Source organism: Stegostoma tigrinum, chromosome 3 (assembly GCF_030684315.1).
Source record: "Stegostoma tigrinum isolate sSteTig4 chromosome 3, sSteTig4.hap1, whole genome shotgun sequence".
Lineage (NCBI taxonomy): Eukaryota > Metazoa > Chordata > Chondrichthyes > Orectolobiformes > Stegostomatidae > Stegostoma > Stegostoma tigrinum.
Window position 1 is genome coordinate 1,411,210 of NC_081356.1, and position 25,048 is coordinate 1,436,257.

The window sequence follows — 25,048 nt, forward strand, 5'->3', positions numbered from 1 at the left end:
AAACAGAAAACATTGAATATAGTATCAGAGATAATGGGGACTGCAGATGCTGGAGATTCCAAGGTAATAAAATGTGAGGCTGGATGAAGCCTCACATTTTATTAACATTGAATATATGCAGCTTCTTTGGTATTTTGAAGAGAAAAAACAAATATTTCAATTATAATGTTTCTTCAAAAGTAAAAATATCTCTCATGAAGTAAGAATCAAACTTGTGTTGCGGCACTGAAAAGCCCAAACTTTAAACATTTGACTCGCAGGGAAATTCATTCCTTGAATATTAGATTTGAAATTTTGTTTTCCTTTCTATCAGTCTTGTCTGGCCCCATGATCAAGCATGTCTGAACTGACTGGAAAAAAATCTGATTTAAATTGTTTTCAGTTTGTTTTGACTACAATCTTTAGTTTATTGATTGTTAACCATTTTGTACACAGTGTTCCTGTCTCTTCCACCTTTCCTTCCTGCTCCTTTCCTGAATGACTGGAGCATCAGATGCTATACCTCCTGTTGCTACTTATACAAATATAGGACCAAATATCTGATGTCTGCTTCTAATCAGTGCCCAGCTGCCTAAAATTGGTGTGTCTCATTAACTCCGACAAAGCATAAGCTTGCTGAGTTTGGTAAACCCTTCAATTCCCTTTACATTTCATGCAGCTATAAAAGAAGGAAAAGAAAAATTGCTTGGCACATTTATGTTTTTGCAGCTGCTGTAGGTTGTTTCAAATTGGGAAAGGGGTTCTAAATACAGTGAATGTCCATCCATTCCTATTCCTCTCACTAGCTGCTTTCTAATTTCTAAAACAGTAAAGATGACTCAATGAGAACTAAAAGCGATTGCAAAGCCACAAATTTAAAACAATATCATTGCCATCAGATGGTAAGAAAATATTCAAATATTAAATGTCACTTTCTTTTGGAACTCACTGTCTCATGTAGTTGTTGAGATGAATGAGGGAAACAGCCAAAATGCATATGAGGAGGCAAGATAAGCATGGGAGAGAAGAAGAAATACAAAGAGAAATGATAAGATGAGATAAAGTGAGTTTGATAGAAACATGTGAGACAGAAACATCAGCCGAACAGTAAGTAAGTTTCTGTGCTATGAATTCCATGTAGTGGACCTTCAATATGTATTTTCTCCAGCTTTGGACGGATTGTTCTTTGTTGGAACTCCTGCAGGTATATTTCCCCTACCTCATCTCAAACTTGCATCATCCTCTCCTGCATTATGTTCAAGCAAAGGTGTTTATATTCATTTGTGTGTGGCACGGTGGCTCAATGGTTAACATTGCTGCCTCACAGCACCAGGGACCCAAGTTCACTTGCAGCCTCAGGTGACTGTCTGTGTAGAGTTTGCACATTCTCCCAGTGTCTGCGTGGGTTTCCTCTGCGTTATCCAGTTTCCTCCCACAGTCCAACAGTGTGCAGGCTCAGTGGATTAGCCATGGAATATGCAGGGTTACGGGAATTGGGTAGAGGGATGGGTCTGGGTGTGATGCTGTTTGGTGGGTTGGCGTGAAATCAATGCAGTTCTATGACATGGGCATTACTGGCTGGCCAGCATTAGTTGCCCGTCCTTAGTTGCTGTAGTTCCCTTGTTATCAACAGAAATCCTTTAACTGACTAACCTTCATGAAATTGAACAGTTAAGCATCAGTAAATTATTTGACAACAGTTGTGCGAGGGGTTAGTTACAACCATGTGAAACTTTGTCCTTCTGCAGTGTTCAAGGGCAGTCAGTGGCTAGTCGGAATGGCTTGGTGATAGAGTGACTAGAAAGTAAAGTGGTGCAGAATTTATAATGGGCCCTCCATCAGATCCTGTCACTTTCATCTAAGGAGGGTAATTTGAAGTTATCCTCAGAGATTTTCTTTTTCAGATTATGAAATTTTATTTCATAACTTTCTTATTTATTATATGAGTCCAAAGTAGCAAAACACTTACTCAGAGTTCAATTTAGAAAGACAATCTGAAAATAGTCTGGGAATAATCATAGATGTGAACAAATGATCATACAAATTTAGAGTTATCACATGCCTTTCAGCTCCTTAAATCTGTTCCACTATTCAATAAGGTCATTGCAAATCTGATTTTGGCCTTAACCCTACATTCCTGCTTAACCCCAGTAACCCTCTGACTGCCTTGTTCGTCAAGAATCTCTTTATCTTTGCCTTAAAAATGTTCAATATCTCTCCCTCCACTGGTTTCTGGGGAATCAAGTTCCAAAGACCCATGTATTTTTGAGATAGAAAAAATCCTCTTCAGATAGAAAGCAGCATATGATAATCTGATCCCAAAATATCGAACTGTGTTCTCATTGAGCAATGCCCTGCACTGCAAATGTCAAATCAAACTACCAACATGAGAGTGTCAAAAAGGTAAGACTTGTTGTAAAACTTTAGCTCTTACCCCAATCACTCTCACATGTCAACTTGGTTCAGATCTGAACTCGTGAATTCAAGTGGTAAGACATGGCCATCATGTTGAGACAGCGCTGCACATTAGCAATGTTGATATCCTGTGGATGCTACATGGTAGCTCCCATCTGTTTACTTCTAGTGGCCATCAACAACCCTATTATATCATTTGACAAATAAAGCATTCATTGCATCATACCCAGCATTTACTCCCAGTGCTGATAAATGATTCTCCAATTTGAAGGCTTTCCACCCAAGAATGCTGGAATCCAGGTAAGCATTTGTTATTCTAGCATGGATAACCTCACTGTTAACTACTGTAATTAGGGTGGAAAAAGGATTATCAAGTTTCTAGCCATTATTGCAGTTCTCCATTTCGGTGCTGGGTGGCTACATGTTGCTGGATTTATTAACTGCTTCCTAAGGGTTCTTTCACCCATCTACAAAAATATGCCACAGCATCAAAGACTGAGGGGTGACCAGGTAGAAGTCTACAAAGCCATGAGGGGCATGGATAGGGTGAGTAGCTAAGGTCTTCTCCCCAGGGTGTGGAGCTCCAAAACTAGAGGGCATAGGTTGTAGATGAGAGGGGAAAGATGTAAAAGGGGCCAAAAGGGCAACTTTTTCACACAGAGGGTGGCGTGTGTATGAAACGAGCTGCCAGAGGAAGTAGTGGAGGCTGGTACAATTATGACATTTAAAAGGAATCTGGTTGGGTGTATGGATAAGAAGGGTTTAGGGGGATATGGGCCAAACGTTGGCAAAATGGGACTAGATTAATTTAAGGTATCGGGTCAGCATGATGAGTTGGACTAAAAGCTCTGTTTCCATGGTGTGCCTCTCTATGGCTCTACGACTCTACAATAATATGTAGTATCAGGTATTGTTTCACACTTTTACCGTAAACTAATATTTATTCAAAACGGTCAAAAGAAAAATAACAGTAAAATTTGCACATAAATGTCTACAACTGAAATTATATTACGTAGCAACTCACAAGAACAATAACAAATGCACACATACTCTATCGTAATTAACTACTCTTTCTAACTTACTTTGTATATTATGTAAGCTCTTTTTCTCCTAGGTCCCTTAAAGCTGCTCAAGCTACACTGACCACAGAGTTCAGACTACAATTCCTTTTTCTCTGAGTTGAACAATTCAACTTAATTAAGTTCCCTGAAACTGGTGCCAAGATTCTTTAAATTTACATAACTGATGACAGCTCAATTCAAAATCTGTCATTCACAACTAACACTACATGGTTTATGTTTGAATTACTGATGTTTGCCTGAGTCTAGAAACTGTGACACAACCATTGAAACTTTGGCTGCGTTGAACTTAGTTAGCTTTTGAAAAACGTAAGGCCTGAACTCCAGGGATAGAATCGAGTACCAGGGAAGCACATTCAAATAGGAATCTGTAATTTGGGTGGAAAAAAGATTGCCAAGTTTCTAAGATAATAAAGTGTGAAGCTAGATGAGCACAGCAGGCCAAGCAACATCTCAGGAGCACAAAAGCTGACGTTTCGGCCTAGACCCTTCATCAGAGAGGGGGACGTGGAGAGTGCTCTGGAATAAATAGGGAGAGAGGGGGAGGTGGACCGAAGATGGAGAGAAAAGAAGATAGGTGGAGAGGAGAGTATAGGTGGGGAGGTAGGGAGGGGATAGGTCAGTCCAGGGTAGATGGACAGGTCAAGGAGGTGGGATGAGGTTAGTAGGTAGGAAATGGAGGTGCGGCTTGAGGTGGGAGGAAGGGATGGGTGAGAGGAAGAACAGGTTAGGGAGGCAGGGACAGGCTGGGCTGGTTTTGAGATGCAGTGGGGAGAGGGGATGAGCTGGGCTGGTTGTGTGATGCAGTGGGGGGAGGGGACGAAGTGGGCTGGTTTTGGGATGCGGTGGGGGAAGGGGAGATTTTGAAGCTGGTGAAGTCCCTATTGATATCATTGGGCTGCAGGGTTCCCAAGTGGAATATGAATTGCTGTTCCTGCAACCTTCAGGAACAGCAACTCATATTCAGCTTGGGATGCAGGAACAGCAACTCATATTCCGCTTGGGATGATGCCACCCGAAGGTTGCAGGATCAGCAACTCGTATTCCGCTTGGGAACCCTGCAGCCCAATGGTATCAATGTGGACTTCACCAGCTTCAAAATCTCCCCTTCCCCCACCGCATCCCAAAACCAGCCCAGCTCGTCCCCTCCCCCCACTGCATCACACAACCAGCCCAGCTCATCCCCTCCCCCCACTGCATCCCAAAACCAGCCCAGCCTGTCTCTGCCTCCCTAACCTGTTCTTCCTCTCACCCATCCCTTCCTCCCACCTCAAGCCGCACCTCCATTTCCTACCTATTAACCTCATCCCACCTCCTTGACCTGTCCGTCTTCCCTGGGCTGACCTATCCCCTCCCTACCTCCCCACCTATACTCTCCTCTCCACTATCTTCTTTTCTCTCCATCTTAGGTCCACCTCCCCCTCTCTCCCTATTTATTCCAGAACCCTCACCCCATCCCCCTCTCTGATGAAAGGTCTAGGCCCGAAATGTCAGCTTTTGTGCTCCTGAGATGCTGCTTGGCCTGCTGTGTTCCTCCAGCTTCACACTTTATTATCTTGGATTCTCCAGCATCTGCAGTTCCCATTATCTCTTGCCAAGTTTCTAGGCATTTTTGCAGTTCTCTGTTTCGGGTGCCGGGTGGCTATATCTTTCTCATATCATTCCAAATCATTCTAACAGTAGTTTGCAGCATTCCTGAGGGCACTATGTGATTGCAGAGATAATTTATCCAGTTCAAGCTTCAAAGCATTCAGAGACCCCACATCAACTGAAAGAAAATGTGGTCTACATTCCAGGTTTTTGGAAAGTTTTGCAGAAGAAAGAGCTTTTCAAAGTAGACACTCCATTCCCAGTACAAATGTAAGAGTATTTTTGATGCTATTTAGCCCAAGCGAAGGGCGGCAGATTGACAGATGTTGTTTAGATTTTCGCTCATGAAAAAGTGTGGAAATTTCTGTCTGCCTCAACTTGTATGTTTTGTCCAATCCAAGTATTGAAATGACTCTATCCACAGGATTTTTAGTGGTTTCAGTTTCTAACATTGGAGCTTAAAATAAGTGGGATACTTGGCACGGTCCGGTGCAGTAGAATGGAGCATCCTCATTCTGAGGACTGTGGCCCCCTCCTCAAATCTCAGGATGCCTTGCGCCCACTGATGCCCCCCCAAAAAAAAATCACTAATGCTTACTGCTATTGTCTCACACCTTTTGCACAAACTCCATGTCCCTTTCTACAGTCATCTATACCTCTTGTTTCCATCACTTTTCCCACATCTTACTCTTTGAATTGACCACTCGTCCTACCTCTAAACATCTTTCCACTTAGTCTTCCACTTATTTCCTCAAGGAGCCCAAAACAAGAGGGCAGGAGCCCATCGACTCCTTACCAGAATTTTTACTCTCTGGTCTCCACTACCATCCAATTTTTTCACTAAAACAGGCATTGTTTTCTTTTAAAGTTCACTTTCTTTAACTTTAAAATAGATCAAATTAAAATGGGTTAGATTCCCTACAGTGTGGAAACAGGCCCTTTGGCCCAACAAGTCCACACCAGCCCTTGGAGCATCCCAACCAGACTTATCTCCCTATAACCCACACACCCCTGAACACTACTGGCAATTTAGCATTGCCGATCCACCTAACCTGCACATCTTTGGACTGTGGGAGGAAACCGGAGCACCTGGAGAAAACCCACACAGACATGGGGAGAATGCACAGACAGTTGCCCAAGGCTGGAATCAAACTTGGGTCCCTGGTGCTGTGAGGCTGCAGTGTTAACCAATGTGCCACCGTGCCACCCAAGGCATCTCCTGAAGGAACATGGAGGCCTGTCTTTTTCTCTGTGTCAGAATGTTCTAATGTTGCTGAAGTTCTTTGGAAAGCTAGATATTGCCTTTTTTTTAAGTTAAAGATGAGTTATTTGGAATGGGGGATATGGATATTTATTCATGAGTACATATGCATGATAATATTGACCATGAATTCCAAAACATTAATTTTATTGTCCAATAAAGTATGAGGGATGCAAACCCAAATGTTAATATGCAATACAAGCAGACGTTTCTTGTCAGAAGTGTAAAGTTAAGATTATACAGTAAACTTTTCATTAATTGACACCTATGGGATCAGGAATATACTGATTGATTGAATATTCCAGATAATCAAATGGTCCACATAATCAATGTAAAAATAAACACTAAGTAACAGAATCATAGCTAACCATAAGGAAAGTTTTGGGTGTTTTGTAAAGCATTAAGGTAGAAAAGTCCTCAGAACCAGCTGGAATCTATCCCAGAATGATAAGGCAAGCAGATGAAGAAATTGCTCAGGCCTTATACAAAATCTTTGTATCCTCTTTAGATGTGGGAGAGGTTCCAGAAGACTGGACAATAACCAATGTTGTTCCTTGGTTTAAGAAGGGCATCAGGGATAATCCAGAAAATTATAGGCTAGCCAGTGGTAGGGAAATTATTGGTAAAGATTCTTAGGAACACAATTTACTCACCTTTGGAAAAATATGGGTTTATTAATGATAGGCAACATGGCTTTGTGCCAGGAAGCCCATGTGCACAGATTTAATATTTTCAGGAGGTGACAAAGATGATTGATGAGGGCAGGATGGTGGATGTTGTCCATATGGATATTAACAAGGTCTTTCACAAGGACTCTCATGGCAAGCAGATAAAAAAAGGTGAAGTTACATGGGACCCGCATGAGCTGTGATGGACATGGAACTGGCTTAGTCATGGGAGATAGAGTGTAGTGGTAGAAATGTGTTTTTCAGAATGGAGATCCATGAATAGTGTTGTTTCTCAGGGATCAAGGCTGGGACATCTGTCATTTGTAATATATTTAAATGATTTGGAGGAGACTATAGGTGGCATGAGTTTGTGAATGACACAAAGATTGGGGGACACTGTGGATAGTGACAGGATTGTCAAAGGATACAGCAGGACATAGATAGGCTGGAAACTTGAGTGAAAATCGAGTTTAATTGGAGCAAATGCAAGGTGATATATTTTGGAAGATCTAATGTAAATGGGAAATATACAGTAAATGGCAGAATCCATAGCAGCATCAACAGATTGAGGAGCTAGGCTTCCAGGTCCACAACTCCCTGAAAGTGGCAACATGAGTGGATAAGGCGGTCAAGAAGGCATATGGAACGCTTGCCATCATTGTATGGGGCATAGACAATTAACAAGTCATGTTGCAGCTGTATGGAACTTTAGCCGGCTGTGTTTGGAATACTGCGTACAGTTCTGGCCACCATACTACCATAAGGGTGTAGGGGCTTTGGAGAAGGTGCAAAAATGGTTTACCAGGATGTTTCCTGGTTTGGAGGATATTAGCTATGAGGAGAATTTGATTTACTTTCATTTGAACATCGAAGGTTGAGGGGAGATCTGAAAGAAGCCTACAAAATATGAGAGACATGGATAGAATGGATAGTTGGAGTCTTTTTCCCAGGATTGAAATGTCAGTTAGGAAAATGATGATGATGAAGATAACACATGTGTGTGATTAGTAAAAATCTGCAAATATGCAAAACTATGGTTTTTTTGAATTGCCTTTTAATTTTGCATTGTAGCCAGAAAGACAATGTAATAGGTAGAAGTGCAAGGGACACACCCTTTGATTTGAATGGTACCTGAAACACAGCGGGTTCACTGTACTACCATAGAATGAAGCACCAGGGCTGTTGTCAGGTTACCTGGTATTAACCTCCAAGGGAGGCTGCATCTAATCACACTCCAGGTGCATGTTGGGTAAAGGATTGCCTTTGGGTTTAGGTATATGGAATAGTTGACATAGAGTGTAGTCAAGAAATGTGTCAGCTATCGGTGGCACCTGTACTATTGGAAAGCCTAAAATGCTCACAAACTCAAGCTCATTTCACTCTGTCAAGAAGAAATTAAATGAATCACTTTGAGTAGAGGACCACAGTTTCTTCAACTCTCTATTAATCCATTGTAAGCACTAATTGTATCTAACATCTATAGTGTAATCTTAGAAATAACCAGAAACATAGAGAACCAGACCTTTGTTCCCTGTCACAGCCATTGCCAATGTGGTCCTCATGCTGCTCAGAGGTTTTGGTTGTGGCTGGAGCAGGTGGGAGATTTCAGCGAAGCAGAAGTTTCATACACACTTTCCATATTGAGTTCCACACAGAATTATCCCTGAATACCCTGGGCAACAGAGAGGTCTGGCCCTCATTTCCCATCTTCCCTCTTCTAGTGTTTGTCCTGTTCTGTACTGGCTTTGTTTATTCTCCCAGTACCTCCGTGCCTCTGAGCAGCAGGATCGCAGTAGTCTTGGAGTCAATTAAAGATACTTCATTGTAGGCCTGTGAAACCCAAAACAAATATGGCAAACAGCCAAAGCAAGTAAACCTGTAATAACAGGCAAGAACAATAACAATAACTCACCAATTAACATGTCAGTAACTGACAACTCCTTTAAACAAACACGGGTGGACATTCCATCATAAGCTTCACTTGTATTCAGCTGTAAAAGCTTAAGGCAGGATCTTGGTTGGAGATCTTTCTCCAAAATAGTGGCACAAGCATCCAATCAGTTTCGCATACTCATTGAGATTTATATTTTGTCTGCACCAAATACTTCTAGTGAATATAAGATGTGGGTGTATTATCCCTTGATCTTACCCTTCTGGTGTGTATCATGTAAAATGTTTGTACAGGAACATCAGACGCCATTTTGGAATTCTAAAGAAATTGGTATCACCCAATAAAACAGTCAGACTGACTGCAATCTCATGCCTATGGTTTTGTATGCCTTATTTTTAGGCAACCATCTCGTTTAAAGGAGTTTTGCCTCAGTGTAAAGAAATAAACATTTCTGATAATGCCTGGAGAAATGACTACTGTTGATAAAGAGTAAGAAATGTTTGTGCTACTTAGCTCTGTTTTTTAGATTATGGTGTGTGCGCATGACTTGTTTAGGTCAGTATTAATTACAAAAATCAAGCTGAGATGGTTGATGTCCAACAAGTTTAATTTATCTGTGCTAGCTATGATTCCAACTAGCAGAGAATTTCCTCTGATTCCTGTTAACTCCAGCTTCTCTTGAACTCCTTGGTGCCACATTTGTTCAAATGCTGCCTTGATGTCAAAGACAGTAACTCTCAGCTCACCTCTGGAATTCAGCTCTTCTGTCCATGTTTGGACTAAGGCTACAACAAGCTTTAATGCCAAGTCAATGTGGCAAAACCAAACTGTGCATCACTGAGAGGGTAGCTCATTGCCCAACAAGTGCTGCTCAACGACACCTCAGTGACTTGATGATGGTGGCAATGAAAATGATAAAGTAGTAACTGGTTGGATTGGATTCGTTTTTTTCTCGTGGAAAAATTGAAGAAATATTTACACATTGCCAGTTGATCAGTGTTGTCCCTGTAGTGGAATAACTTGACTAGGTTAATGGCTAATGCTGGAGCCCAAGTCTTCAGTATCATTGCTGGAATGTTGCCAGAGAATACCCTTTGTAGTATCCAGTGTATCAGCCATTTCCTGATATCATGTGGTACGAATTAAATTGATTTAAATCTGACATTGGTGACACCGAGGACTTCAGGAAGAGGTCAAGTTACATCTTTCACTCAACACCTTCCAGTAAAAGATTGCTGCAGCTTCAGCCTTATCTTTAGATCTGATGGACTGTTCAGAAATGAGATTTTTATGGAACTTTCTGCTCTAGTAAGTTTCCACCACCATTCACGGTTTAATGTGGCAACGTTAAGCGCCTAGATCTGATCTGTTGCTGCACTGACATTATAAAGGTGAAAAACAATACTTAGACTGAATTAAATGAGATTGTTCATTGGTTGGCATGTGCTCTCCTATTGGTAGAGGTGTTTCCACTGAGAATGCAGCAGCTAATGGTGATTGACAGTTAACAGCTTCAAAGTTCTGAAGCATAAAGCAACTTAGGGCTCCTAGTTCAGGCTTCTCTTTAGGTTAATGTGTGGTTCAGTTGGCGGTTAGGAAGATTAATACACTGTTGCCATTCATTTCAAGAAGGCGAGAATACAAGAGCAGGAATATACTGCTGAGGCTGTATTTGGAATATTGTGAGGAGCTTTGGGTCCCTTATCTAATGAAGGATGCATTGGCATTGAAAGGGCCCAGAGGAGAGTTACAAGAATGTTCCTAGGAATGATGGGCTTGTCATGTGAGGAGTGGTTGATGATTCTGGTACTGTATTCGATGGAGAGAGATAATGGGAGCTGCAGATGCTGGAGAATCCGAGATAACAAAGTGTGGAGCTGGATGAACACAGCAGGCCAAGCAGCACCTTAGGAGCATAAAAGCTGACTTTTCAGGTCTAGGCCCGAAACGTCAGCTTTTGTGCTCCGAAGATGGTGCTTGGCCTGCTGTGTTCATCCAGCCCCACACTTTGTTAGCCCTGTATTTGATGGAGCTTAGAAGGATGAGAGATGGATTTGATTGAAACTCACAGAATACCAAGAGGCCTGGATAGGGTGGTTTTGGAGAAAATGTTTCCACAAGTAGGAGAGACTAAAACCTGAGAACATAGCCTCAGAGTGAAGGGATGACCTTTGAAAACTGAGATGAGGAGAAATTTCTTTTGCTAGAGGTGGTTACTCCATGGAATCCATTGCCACAGAAGGCTGTAGAGGCCAAGTCATTGAGTGGATTTACGGCAGAGATAGATAGGTCTTGATTGGTAAGGTGATCAATGGGGAGAAGGCAGATGAATGGGGCTGGAAGGCATATCAGCCATGAGTGAATGGTAGAGCGGACTCAGTGGGCCAAATGGACTAATTCTGCTCCTTTATCTTACGGTCTTATAGTCATATGGTCTAACTGGCCAGATTTTGTTTAGGTTTCAGCCTGGAGTCAGGTCACTAGTGGTGTGCCTCAAGGATCTGTTTTGGGACCACTGCTGTTTGTCATTTTTATAAATGACTTGGACGCAGGCATAGGTGGAAGGTTTAGTAAGTTTGTAGATAACACTAAAGTTGATGGAATGGTGGACAGTGTGGAAGAATGTTGCAGGTTGCAGGGAGACTTGGATAAACTGCAGAATTGGGCTGAAAGTTGGCAAATGGAGTATAATACGGATAAATGTGAGGTGATTCACTTTGGGAGGAACAATAGGAAGGCAGGATATTGGGTCAATGGAAAGATTCTTGGTAGTGTGGATGTGCAGAGGAATCTTGGTGTCCATGTACATAGATCCCTGAAAGTTGCCACCCAGGTTGATGGTGCTATTAAGAAGGCTTACAGTGTGTTAGGTTTTATTGGTAGAGAGATTGAGTTCCGGAGCCATGACATCATGTTGCAACTGCACAAAACACTAGTGCGGCCTCACTTGGCGTATTGTGTACAGTTCTGGTCGCCTCATTACAGGATGGATGTGGAAGCACTGGAAAAGGTGCAGAGGAGATTTACCAGGATGTTGCCTGGTCTGAAGTGCAGGCCCTATGAAGAAAGGTTGAGGGACTTGGGTCTGTTCTTATTGGAAAGAAGGAGGCTAAGAGGGGATTTAATAGAGACATACAAGATGCTCAGAGGATTAGGCAGGGTGGACAGTGAGAGTCCTTTTCCGAGGATGATGACATCAGCTTGTACAAGGGGGCTTAGCTACAAATAGAAGGGTGATAGATTTAAGACAGATGTCAGAGGCAGGTTCTTTACTCAGAGAGTGGTAAGGGTGTGGAACGCCCTGCCTGCCAAGATAGTTAACTCAACCACATTAGGGGCATTTCAACAGTCCTTGGATAAACATATGGATAATAAAGGGATAGTGTAGGGGGAGGGGCTTAGATTAGTTCACAGGGCGGCGCAACATCGAGGACCGAAGGGCCTGTTCTGCTCTGTATTGTTCTATGTTCTATGTTTCAAACTAGGATGATAAATTCTGATTGATCAGGGTTCTGATCAGGCTGTCACTTACTTTATTGAGAGTTGAAACAGGTGCGGTACATGCAAAGAGCAAGGTCCTGTCCATTAAAGCAGATGCTTCTTAATATATGATTTATGATATATGTCTTTGGGACAAAGGCTCTACATACCCAGTACCACACCAGCTCAGAGACATAGACAAGATTGATATGAAATATCTACCAATAAAGTGGCTGCACCATCAAAGGCAATGTTGGGTAATGTATTTGATGTTTGTAGAATGATAGGGGACAAGACTGTGTGGTCCCATTAAAAAATTATTATTTTTAGGCTTGGAGATTAAAAGCAAATGTCTGCAGGCAGCAGCAGATGCACAGAAACTTCATGAAAATGAAACATTATTTCAAAAGGCTATACTGTTAGCAGGCAAAGCAATAGTTTTGCCCAGACAATAGGTGTTTGAATTTCACCAATTAATTAAAACCAGGCCCTAGATACTGAAGTCCAGTTAAATTTAAAATGGATTGTTGACAACTTAGGACCAAACCTGTCATGAGTAGTATATAGGTCATCGAGGGTATAAAAGAAGAGAGGCAATTGAAAATTTGTGACAGCAACTGCCACCTGTTAAGAGAACAGCTCTAAACAACCATTAGCTCTATAGAAAGAGAGAAAGTAATTGGCTTTCACAGAAATCTCTAAGCTTTTAGAATAAGCACCATCTAAACTAAAGGTACAGTGGCTAATATTCCTGATACAAGAATTCAACGGACAAAGGTGTTCCTGAATGGAAAATAGCGGAGAAGGCAAAAAATATTCTGGAAGACTTATCCTAGCTGTAATTACAAGATACTAAGTTTTAATTTATAATTTTCTTATTACTTTGGTTTATATAAGTGGAACTTGTATTTATTAAACAGCATGCCACTAGAATTTTGTTTGATTCGGGAGTGGTTAGTAGTTAACGGAGGGGGGTAGTTTTTGGTTTGTTAAAACTTCTTACAAATTTGTTCACTGTCAGAGTTATGCAAATAGAACATTACAGCACAGTACAGGCCCTTCGGCCCTCCATGTTGTGCCGACCTGTCGTACCAATCTAAGCCCATCTAACCTACACTATTCCATGTACGTCCATATGCCTGTCCAATGACGACTTAACTGTAGTTAAAGTTGGCGAATCTACTACCATTGCAGGCAAAGCGTTCCATTCCTTTACTACTCTCTGAGTAAAGAAACTACCTCTGACATCTGTCCTATATCTTTCACCCCTCAATTTAAAGCTATGCCCCCTCATGCTCGCCGTCACCATCCGAGGAAAAAGGCTCTCCCTATCCACCCTATCTAACCCTCTGATTATTTTAAATGTTTCAATTAAGTCACCTCTCAACCTTCTTCTCTCTAATGAAAACAGCCTCAAGTCCCTCAGCCTTTCCTCGTAAGACCTTCCCTCCATACCAGGCAACATCCTAGTAAATCTACTCTGCACCCTTTCCAAAGCTTCTACATCCTTCTTATAATGCGGTGACCAGAACTGTACGCAATACTCCAAGTGTGGTCGCACCAGAGTTTTGCACAGCTTCACCATAACCTCCTGGTTCTGGAACTCGATCTCTCTATTAAGAAAAGCTAAAACACTGTATGCCTTCTTAATAGCCCTGTCAACCTGGGTGGCAACTTTCATGGATCTGTGTACATGGACACCGAGATCTCTCTGCTCATCTACACTACTAAGAATCTTGCCATTACCCAAGTACTTTGCCTTCCGGTTACTCCTACCAAAGTGCATCACCTCACACTTGTCCACATTAAACTCCATTGGCCACATCTCAGCCCAGCTCTGCAGCTTATCTATGTCTCTCTGTAACCTACAACATCCTATGTCACTATCCATGACTCCACCGACCTTAGTGTTGTCTGCAACTTTACTAACCCATCCTTCTACGCCCTCATCCAGGTCACTTCTAAAATTGACAAACAGCAGTGGACCCAACACCGAACCTTGCGGTACACCACTAGTAACTGGTCTCCAGGATGAACATTTCCCATCAACCACCATCCTCAGTCTTCTTTTAGCAAGCCAATTTCTGATCCAAACTGCTATATATCCCACAATCCTATTCCTCCGCATTTTGTACAATAGCCTACTGTGGGGAACCTTATCAAGGTAAAATTCTTAGTAGTGTAGATGAGCAGAGAGATCTCGGTGTCCATGTACACAGATCCTTGAAAGTTGCCACCCAGGTTGACAGGGCTGTTAAGAAGCATACAGTGTTTTAGCTTTTATTAATAGAGGGATCGAGTTCCGGAACCAAGAGGTTATGGTGAAGCTGTACAAAACTCTGGCGCGGTCGCACTTGGAGTATTGTGTACAGTTCTGGTCACTGCATTATAACGAAGGTGTGGAAGCTTTGGAAAGGGTGCAGAGGAGATTTACTAGGATTTTGCCTGGTATGGAGGGAAGGTCTCACAAAGAAAGGCTGAGGGACTTGAGGCTGTTTTCATTAGAGAGAAGAAGGTTGAGAGGTGACTTAATTGAAACATATAAAATAATCAGTGGGGTAGATAGGGTGGATAGGGAGAGCCTTTTTCCTAGGATGGTGATGGCGAGCACTAGGGGGCAATGCTTTAAATTGAGGGATGAAAGTTATAGGACAGATGTCAGAGGTAGTTTCTTTACTCAGAGAGTAGTAAGGGAATGGAACGCTTTGCCTGCAACGGTAGTAGATTCGCCAACTTTAAGTACATTTAAGTCGCCATTGGATGAGCATATGGACGTACATGGAATAGTGTAGGTTAGATAGGCTTGAGATCGGTATGACAGGTCGGCACAACATGGAGGGCCGAAGGGCCTTTACTTTGCTGTTATGTTCTATGTTCTATGAATGCCTTGCTGAAATCCATATTCACCACATCAACTGGTTTACTCTCATCTACCTGTCTGGTCACTTTCACAAAGAACGCAATAAGGTTTGTGAGGCACGGCCTAGCCTTCACAAAACCGTGCTGACTATCCCTTATCAATTTATTCTTTTCTAGATAATTATAAATCCTATCTCTTATAACCTTTTCCAACATTTTACCAACAACTGAAGTAAGGCTGCTGAAATAAACTGCTACTTGTTGATTATAAGGTAAGTATCAAAGATTTCTTTCACTTCACCCTTCCTTTATAACAGATTGTGAGTGAGAGGTAGATTGTATCTCTTTTCACATTTCCTTTAGCAGATCACAATGTGAGGCAAATTTCTCTGGGCATTTGAGTTTTAAGTATTAGAGTGGTGTTGACCACCCCTCCCTAACTGAAATATATACCAATAAAATGACTGCACCATCAGTAATGTCAGATCACATTGTAAGGACAGCACATATTTTATTTGGAAACTGTAAATTAGAAGTTTGGATTCTAAGCTTTTATTCTTGAAATGTGAAGGAAATATTGAACTAGATGGTCATTCAACGGTTACGCAAGAAATATCTTGTTTTGCTAGAAATTGGATTTTGTTCCTGCTGTGGGTCATGCTAGTTCCAGGTGTCTCTGGAAGAATAGTAACTGCCTCGCAACAGGATTTGGATTGTTTGTAAATGGTAGTTTGCCGCTGAATGAAGAGAAGCGAGATCGATTGGGACTGAAGCCTTTAAGTTTACCAATGAGGAAAATTGATGTGTTTCCCTTTTTACTGGAAAAGAGAAAACACTTGAAGACTTCACAAAATGAAAGAAAACTTCCAACTCAAGCCAAGACTTAACACTAACTGACTGACTGGCTATCAAATTGAGAATTGCTACAATTGACAATAACACAATATCACGACCAAAACAAAACTCAAAATAAAAGCACCGTGAGAAAGTCCTTTGTTCAGAGAGGCCTGGAAAATTTCTGCCAACAGCTCTGCAATTTGCTCCCTTACCTCTCTCAGCAATCTAGAATGCATCCCACCTGGCCTGGTGACTTCTCTGCCGCAAGTGCTGCCAGCATATTTAGGCCCTCTTCTTTATCTATCAGTATCTGCTCAGTTTCCCCACACCCACTATAGGCCATTGACACCATCTTCTAATTTAGTAAAGTCCAAAGCAAAGTACTCATTTAGTACCTCTGCCATACCCTTGTGAGCATGCAGGCTGTGTTTAATCCCTGAGGATAATGAGGTAATTCTTAGAGGACGGAATGAGCCACGCAAGCAGGATAGAACATAGAACATAGAACATTACAGCACAGTACAGGCCCTTGATGTTGTGCCGACCTGTCATACCAATCTCAAGCCCATCTAACCTACACTATTCCATGTTCGCCCATATGCTTGTCCAATGACGACTTAAATGTACCTAAAGTTGGCGAATCTACTAGCGTTGCAGGCAAAGCGTTCCATTCCCTTACTACTCTGAGTAAAGAAACTACCTCTGACATCTGTCCTATATCTTTCACCCCTCAATTTAAAGCTATGCCCCCTCGTCTCGCCATCACCATCCTAGGAAAAAGGATCTCCCTATCAACCCCATCTAACCCTCTGATTATTTTATATGTTTCAATTAAGTCACCTCTCAACCTTCTTCTCTCTAACGAAAACAGCCTCAAGTCCCTCAGCCTTTCCTCGTAAGACCTTCCCTCCGTACCAGGCAACATCCTAGTAAATCTCCTCTGCACCCTTTCCAAAGCTTCCACATCCTTCTTATAATGCGGTGACCTGAACGGTACACAATACTCCAAGTGCGACCGCACCAGAGTTTTGTACAGCTTCACCATAACCTCTTGGTTCCGGAACTTGATCCCTCTATTAATAAAAGCTAAAACACTGTATGCCTTCTTAACAGCCCTGTCAACCTGGGTGGCAACTACTGGTCCATCTTGTTGCTGTCTGATGCTATTGGGTTTATAGTCTAGGAACTTAATTTTAGTGTCATTTGCTCCCAGGTTCATGGAATACTTTTCTAAATATAGCATTGAGGAAGAAAATCCTGATAGTTGTATCCTACCTCACAAGATACATCACACATAACTTGAATTCTTCAACTTCAGAGAGCAGGAATAAACAGACTGTGGCTGCAGGTAATAAATTACTGGTCAGATTTACTGAGTAGCAAATCATGCAAATTAGACTGCAGATTTACAACAATCACAGGAGTAATTATTGTCCTCAGGATATCAAACATAAATGCATTTTTGCTGCTCTAATGCACTGGAAAAGGAGACCTTTGAAACTTAAGCCCCTTAAGCAAAGTTTACACATCTTTGTCTGACATGAAGCAACGTAGATACAACAAATTATTTTTGAAGATATTCTGAAACAAAAAGATACCATACACGATGCTGCCATTGTATCAAAGTATAAACACCTTATACCATTCTCCCTGTAAAACCGAAAAACCACTCAGCTAAGCACCTTTATTTTATTTAAAGACACTGTCCCAAAGCAATTTTACTAACTTTAATTGTAAAATTTCTTACTATCCTTTCAAACAGATATAAGCAGTGAGCTTGCATTTAAAATTGAGCTTTCATGACATCAGAACTTCCCAAAAGACCTTACAGCCTTACAGTATTGGACAGACAGCAGAAATTGCTCAAAATACCACAAACTGCAGTAGAGTGGGACATTTCAGAAACTTCTGAAAAATTACAGTTACATAATACAGTGAATGAACAGAGTCTGTGAAACCAAGGCAGATTCAAGAAGTGGAGGTGCCACAAATGTTTAGTGGAAGTTATATGGTGCACAGTTTAAACTTGGTAAATGAGGTGAGGATCTCATTGTTATTGAACCACCTTAAATGGTTGATGAAGCCTAAATTGTCGCCATCCTAAATGAAAATAATGACCTGAGGAACGTACGAGTAAAAATCAAATGCACAGCAAAATTCAAGAACACAGGCAGAGAAATCTAAGAACATCTTTGTTATTCAGAATCAATAATGTTTTCTGTTAAGCAGGAAAGCATGTTTAAAGCCAAAATTAACTTGCAATGTCAACGAGATTGCAGATGGAGACAAAGGAAGTAAAGTTCAAAGAGATTGCCCAAGATGTTTTACAGGTTGGGAGAAATTGAAGACAGAGTTCCACATTAGCCCCAGGGATAAATCCAAGCCCTCTTGCTTGTAAACACCAAGTACCACACCCACACTTGGATATTATTAAAGAAGTAGTAGATTATATGCTTAGGCAAGGTGTAATTTCAACAATTAAAGTGCCAACGAGTTGATGTTCAGGAATACACTTAACACAATTAATTGAAGCCATGGTACATGAGATTCATCCAATGTCTTCAGTGAACGAATGTTTAGCAAAACTAGATGCTAACAGTGCATTCTGGCATTCTCCAGAAAGCTTACTTATGTTACACCTATTGGGCATTATTGCTTTAACTAGTTCTCCATTCAAAACATATCTGCCTGAGAAATTTGTCAAACATATTGGAAAACATTGATGGCATAATAGGTCTCACACTAATACATGGACACACAAAGGAAGAATGTGGCCAAAGAGCTTCAGAATTCATACCTAACATTCAACGAGAAGTACACGTTTAGACAACGAAGAATAAAATTACTTGGGCACATAATTCAAACTTTGAGTCTCAAAGCAGACCTCCAGAAAAGTCAGGCCATTAGGAATTTCTATCCCCAAGAGATATTACTCAGCTTCAAAAATTCCTTTGCATAGTGAAATAGGTGACAAAGTTCTTACCAAACTTAACAAAAGTTAATGAGGCTTTGAGACAGTTCTTACAGCAAGGTAAAGGCGCTCAGTTTGCTGGATAGCTGGCTTGCAAAGCAGAGTGTAACTAACACATTGAATTCAGTTCCCAAACCCACTGAGATTACCATGAAGGATACTCCCTTCTCCTCAGGTTAAACCACTTCCAGTCATCTCTCTTCATTAGGACTGGGGAGGGGGAAGGGAGCTGGGAGAAACAGAAGGAGGAGGTGTGGGGCGGGGGTAAGTAGGTGGGATGGTGATAGGTGAATGCAGATAGGCAGTGTTGGGGATAATGGGAACTGCAGATGCTGGAGAATTCCAAGATAATAAAATGTGAGGCTGGATGAACACAGCAGGCCAAGCAGCATCTCAGGAGCACAAAAGCTGACGTTTCGGGCCTAGACCCTTCATCAGAGAGGGGGATGGGGGGAGGGAACTGGAATAAATAGGGAGAGAGGGGGAGGCGGACCGAAGATGGAGAGTAAAGAAGATAGGTGGAGAGAGTGTAGGTGGGGAGGTAGGGAGGGGATAGGTCAGTCCAGGGAAGACGGACAGGTCAAGCAGGTGGGATGAGGTTAGTAGGTAGCTGGGAGTGTGGCTTGGGGTGGGAGGAAGGGATGGGTGAGAGGAAGAACCGGTTAGGGAGGCAGAGACAGGTTGGACTGGTTTTGGGATGCAGTGGGTGGGGGGGAAGAGCTGGGCTGGTTGTGTGGTGCAGTGGGGGGAGGGGACGAACTGGGCTGGTTTAGGGATGCAGTAGGAGAAGGGGAGATTTTGAAACTGGTGAAGCCCACATTGATACCATATGGCTGCAGGGTTCCCAGGCGGAATATGAGTTGCTGTTCCTGCAACCTTCGGGTGGCATCATTGTGGCACTGCAGGAGGCCCATGATGGACATGTCATCTAGAGAATGGGAGGGGGAGTGGAAATGGTTTGCGACTGGGAGGTGCAGTTGTTTGTTGCGAACTGAGCGGAGGTGTTCTGCAAAGCGGTCCCCAAGCCTCCGCTTGGTTTCCCCAATGTAGAGGAAGCCGCACCGGGTACAGTGGATGCAGTATACCACATTGGCAGATGTGCAGGTGAACTTCTGCTTAATGTGGAATGTCATCTTGGGGCCTGGGATGGGGGTGAGGGAGGAGGTGTGGGGACAAGTGTAGCATTTCCTGCGGTTGCAGGGGAAGGTGCCGGGTGTGGTGGGGTTGGAGGGCAGTGTGGAGCGAACAAGGGAGTCACGGAGAGAGTGGTCTCTCCGGAAAGCTGACAGGGGAGGGGATGGAAAAATGTCTTGGGTGGTGGGGTCGGATTGTAAATGGCGGAAGTGTCGGAGGATGATGCGTTGTATCCGGAGGTTGGTAGGGTGGTGTGTGAGAACGAGGGGGATCCTCTTGGGGCGGTTGTGGCGGGGGCGGGGTGTGAGGGATGTGTTGCGGGAAATACGGGAGACGCGGTCAAGGGCGTTCTTGATCACTGTGGGGGGAAAGTTGCGGTCCTTGAAGAACTTGGACATCTGGGATGTGCGGGAGTGGAATGTCTTATCAGCCATGCGCCGGCACCTCCACACACTACAATCCAGCCTGCCCCAGCTCAGAGCCTCCCTCTCCCAGACCTGCACAGGACCCCTGCTGTTTTTTATCCTCCGCAGGATCCACAGACTGAGCACCCAGTTCCACTCAGCTTTACTGGACACCAAAAATCGTAAGTACAACCAACTCACGGGCCCCTGCCACCCACAAGAGGATTCCTGCGCCTCCCAAATCCCGACTCTGTCCCTGCCCCTCCCCCACCATTGACCATGAGGACACGGCCGGAGACCCCACCGATGACGTCACATCCGCCTCCGCCGGCCACAGAACTTCCGGAACCGCTGCTGCAGTCACCACCTCCACGTCCAGGTACAACACCCCACACACCACCCTCACCTCAGCTGCTGCCGCCCACCCCGATCCTCCAACCGCTGACGGAACCCCGCCCACGGTCGACGCCAACGGAACCCCGCCCACGGTCGACGCCGACGGAACCCCGCCCACGGCCGACGGAACCCCGCCCACGGCCGACGCCAGCGAAACCCCGCCCACGGCCGACGTCGACGGAACCCCACCCACGGCCGACGACCTCATCGCTCCGCCCACAACCTCCACAGCCTGCAACTCCAGAGGAGACAGCCACACTGAGCCCTGCCGCATCTTCACCATCCCCCCAGACCTCCCATTGACTGAGGACGAATGGTCAGTCCTTGGCAAGGGGCTCACCTTTGTCCCCCTACAACCACACATCAACGAATACCAGTCACGATTGGACATAGTGCAGTTTTTCCCCTCCATGCCTACTTCTTTAACCGGGAACCCAACCCTCCTTCCACTGACCCCTTCACCCGCTTCCAACACAAGTCCTCCTCCTGGACACCACCCCCAGGCCTCCTACCCTACCTCGACCTCTTCATCTCCAACTGCCGTCGAGACATTAACCGCCTCAACCTCTCCACCCCTCTCACCCACTCCAACCTCTCCCCCGCAGAACGGGCAGCCCTCTGCTCCCTCCGCTCCAACCCCAACCTCACCATCAAACCCGCAGACAAGGGTGGTGCAGTGGTAGTATGGCGCACTGACGTCTACATCGCCGAGGCCAGACGCCAACTCTCCGACACCACCTCCTACCGCCTCCTCGATCATGACCCCACACCCGAGCACCAAACCATCATCTCCAACACCATTCACGATCTCATCACCACAGGGGACCTCCCACCCACAGCCTCCAACCTCATTGTTCCCCAACCCCGCACGGCCCGTTTCTATCTTCTTCCCAAAATCCACAAACCTGCCTGCCCTGGTCGACCCATCGTCTCAGCCTGCTCCTGCCCCACTGAACTCATCTCCACCTATCTGGACTCCATTTTCTCCCCTTTGGTCCAGGAACTCCCCACCTACGTCCGTGACACCACCCACGCCCTCCACCTCCTCCAGGACTTCCAATTCCCTGGCCCCCACCACCTCATATTCACCATGGACGTCCAGTCCCTGTACACCTGCATTCTGCATGGAGATGGCCTCAAGGCCCTCCGCTTCTTCCTGTCCCGCAGGCCCGACCAGTCCCCCTCCACCGACACTCTCATCCGCCTAGCTGAACTCGTCCTCACACTCAACAACTTCTCTTTTGACTCCTCCCACTTCCTACAGGCCAAGGGGGTGGCCATGGGCACCCGCATGGGCCCCAGCTATGCCTGCCTCTTTGTAGGTTACGTGGAACAGTCCCTCTTCCGCACCTACACAGGCCCCAAACCCCACCTCTTCCTCCGGTACATTGATGACTGTATTGGCGCCGCCTCTTGCTCCCCAGAGGAGCTCGAACAGTTCATCCACTTCACCAACACCTTCCACCCCAACCTTCAGTTCACCTGGGCCATCTCCAGCACATCCCTCACCTTCCTGGACCTCTCAGTCTCCATCTCAGGCAACCAACTTGTAACTGATGTCCATTTCAAGCCCACCGACTCCCACAGCTACCTGGAATACACCTCCTCCCACCCACCCTCCTGCAAAAATTCCATCCCCTATTCCCAATTCCTCCGCCTCCGCCGCATCTGCTCCCACGATAAGACATTCCACGCCCGCACATCCCAGATGTCCAAGTTCTTCAAGGACCGCAACTTTCCCCCCACAGTGATCGAGAACGCCCTTGACCGCGTCTCCCGTATTTCCCGCAACACATCCCTCACACCCTGCCCCCGCCACAACCGCCCCAAGAGGATCCCCCTCGTTCTCACACACCACCCTACCAACCTCCGGATACAACGCATTATCCTCCGACACTTCCGCCATTTACAATCCGACCCCACCACCCAAGATATTTTTCCATCCCCTCCCCTGTCAGCTTTCCGGAGAGACCACTCTCTCCGTGACTCCCTTGTTCGCTCCACACTGCCCTCCAACCCCACCACACCCGGCACCTTCCCCTGCAACCGCAGGAAATGCTACACTTGTCCCCACACCTCCTCCCTCACCCCCATCCCAGGCCCCAAGATGACATTCCACATTAAGCAGAGGTTCACCTGCACATCTGCCAATGTGGTATACTGCATCCACTGTACCCGGTGCGGCTCCCTCTACATTGGGGAAACCAACCGGAGGCTTGGGGACCGCTTTGCAGAACACCTCCGCTCAGTCCGCAACAAACAACTGCACCTCCCAGTCGCAAACCATTTCCACTCCCCCTCCCATTCTCTAGATGACATGTCCATCATGGGCCTCCTGCACTGCCACAATGATGTCACCCGAAGGTTGCAGGAACAGCAACTCATATTCCGCCTGGGAACCCTGCAGCCATATGGTATCAATGTGGGCTTCACCAGTTTCAAAATCTCCCCTTCTCCTACTGCATCCCTAAACCAGCCCAGTTCGTCCCCTCCCCCCACTGCACCACACAACCAGCCCAGCTCTTCCCCCCCACCCACTGCATCCCAAAACCAGTCCAACCTGTCTCTGCCTCCCTAACCGGTTCTTCCTCTCACCCATCCCTTCCTCCCACCCCAAGCCACACCCCCATCTACCTACTAACCTCATCCCACCTCCTTGACCTGTCCGTCTTCCCTGGACTGACCTATCCCCTCCCTACCTCTCCACCTACACTCTCTCCACCTATCTTCTTTACTCTCCATCTTCGGTCCGCCTCCCACTCTCTCCCTATTTATTCCAGTTCCCTCCCCCCATCCCCCTCTCTGATGAAGGGTCTAGGCCCGAAACGTCAGCTTTTGTGCTCCTGAGATGCTGCTTGGCCTGCTGTGTTCATCCAGCCTCACATTTTATTATCTAGGCAGTGTTGGGGATTGGTCAATGAGATGGTTGAGGCAGATAAGTGGGAGAGAAGACAGACAGGTTGTGTCAGATCAAGGAGGTGGGAGGAAGGATGGTGGAGCTGGGGAGAGGTAGGTGAGATGGTGATAGTTAGGATGCTGGTAGGGGATCGTGGGGATTGGTCAGTGGGAAGTGTGCGGTGGATAGGTGGGGAAGAAGATGGATAGGTTGTGTCTGGTCAAGGAGGGTGGATGAGAGGGAGGGTTGGATGTGGAATGAGGCCAGGGACGGGAAGATTGTAAAACTGGTAAATTCTATGTTCAGGCCTTTGGGTTGTGGCTCCTGAGGCAGAATATGAGGTGTTGCTCCTCTTATTTATGTGTGGTGTCATTGTGGAACTAGAGGAAAGTGAGGGTGGGGAGTGGTGACAATTATGGATAATGGTAGCCATGTGGTTTTCATGAGGATCCAAGAGAAGCAGATGGAGTAATTTATACTTTGAGCTATCGAGTGAAATCAGAAATCTGGGTTATATCACTTATTATATTTTTATTTCCATTGACTTCAGTAGAAGAGATGCAAACCAGGATATCAAACCAGCAATCACTTATTTATATCACTGATGAAGGGTCTAGGCCCGGAACATCAACTTTTGTGCTCCTAAAATGCTGTTTGGCCTGCTGTGTTCATCCAGCTCCACACTTTGTTATCAGTTATTTTCCATTTTTACTCAATATTAAAATTATCTCATCAGCTCCTCTCGGCTTCTCATTTAATATGCTCTAAACACAGCTTGTCAACTGTAGTCTAAAGCAACTCCATTAAGCATTAACCATAAGATCCTGCTTTTTCTGAACACAACTTGATGCCTCCACTTTGGCCTCTAAGCAGTAACTGCTCTCATGTCCATTTTTTTGTGACTGAATGTGAAAACAGCGAATGTATGGAAAAGAGGTCAGGGAGACGAGGTGTTGCCAAAGTGCAAAGGACAGCTGGCACTTTACTTAAGTTTGTGGACATCCAGCTGTTAGTAATCATGTGCTGTCATAATGCTAGCTGTTTGATACTTGACCCATTAAGTGACCAACATGAGCAGCACACTGATATGTCAACATGTCCTGGTGAAAGAGAAAACAATGACCATGCTTGTACTTTAATAGGATTAGCGATTGGCAAAGTCTGCTGATTTCTCTCTCTCTGATATGG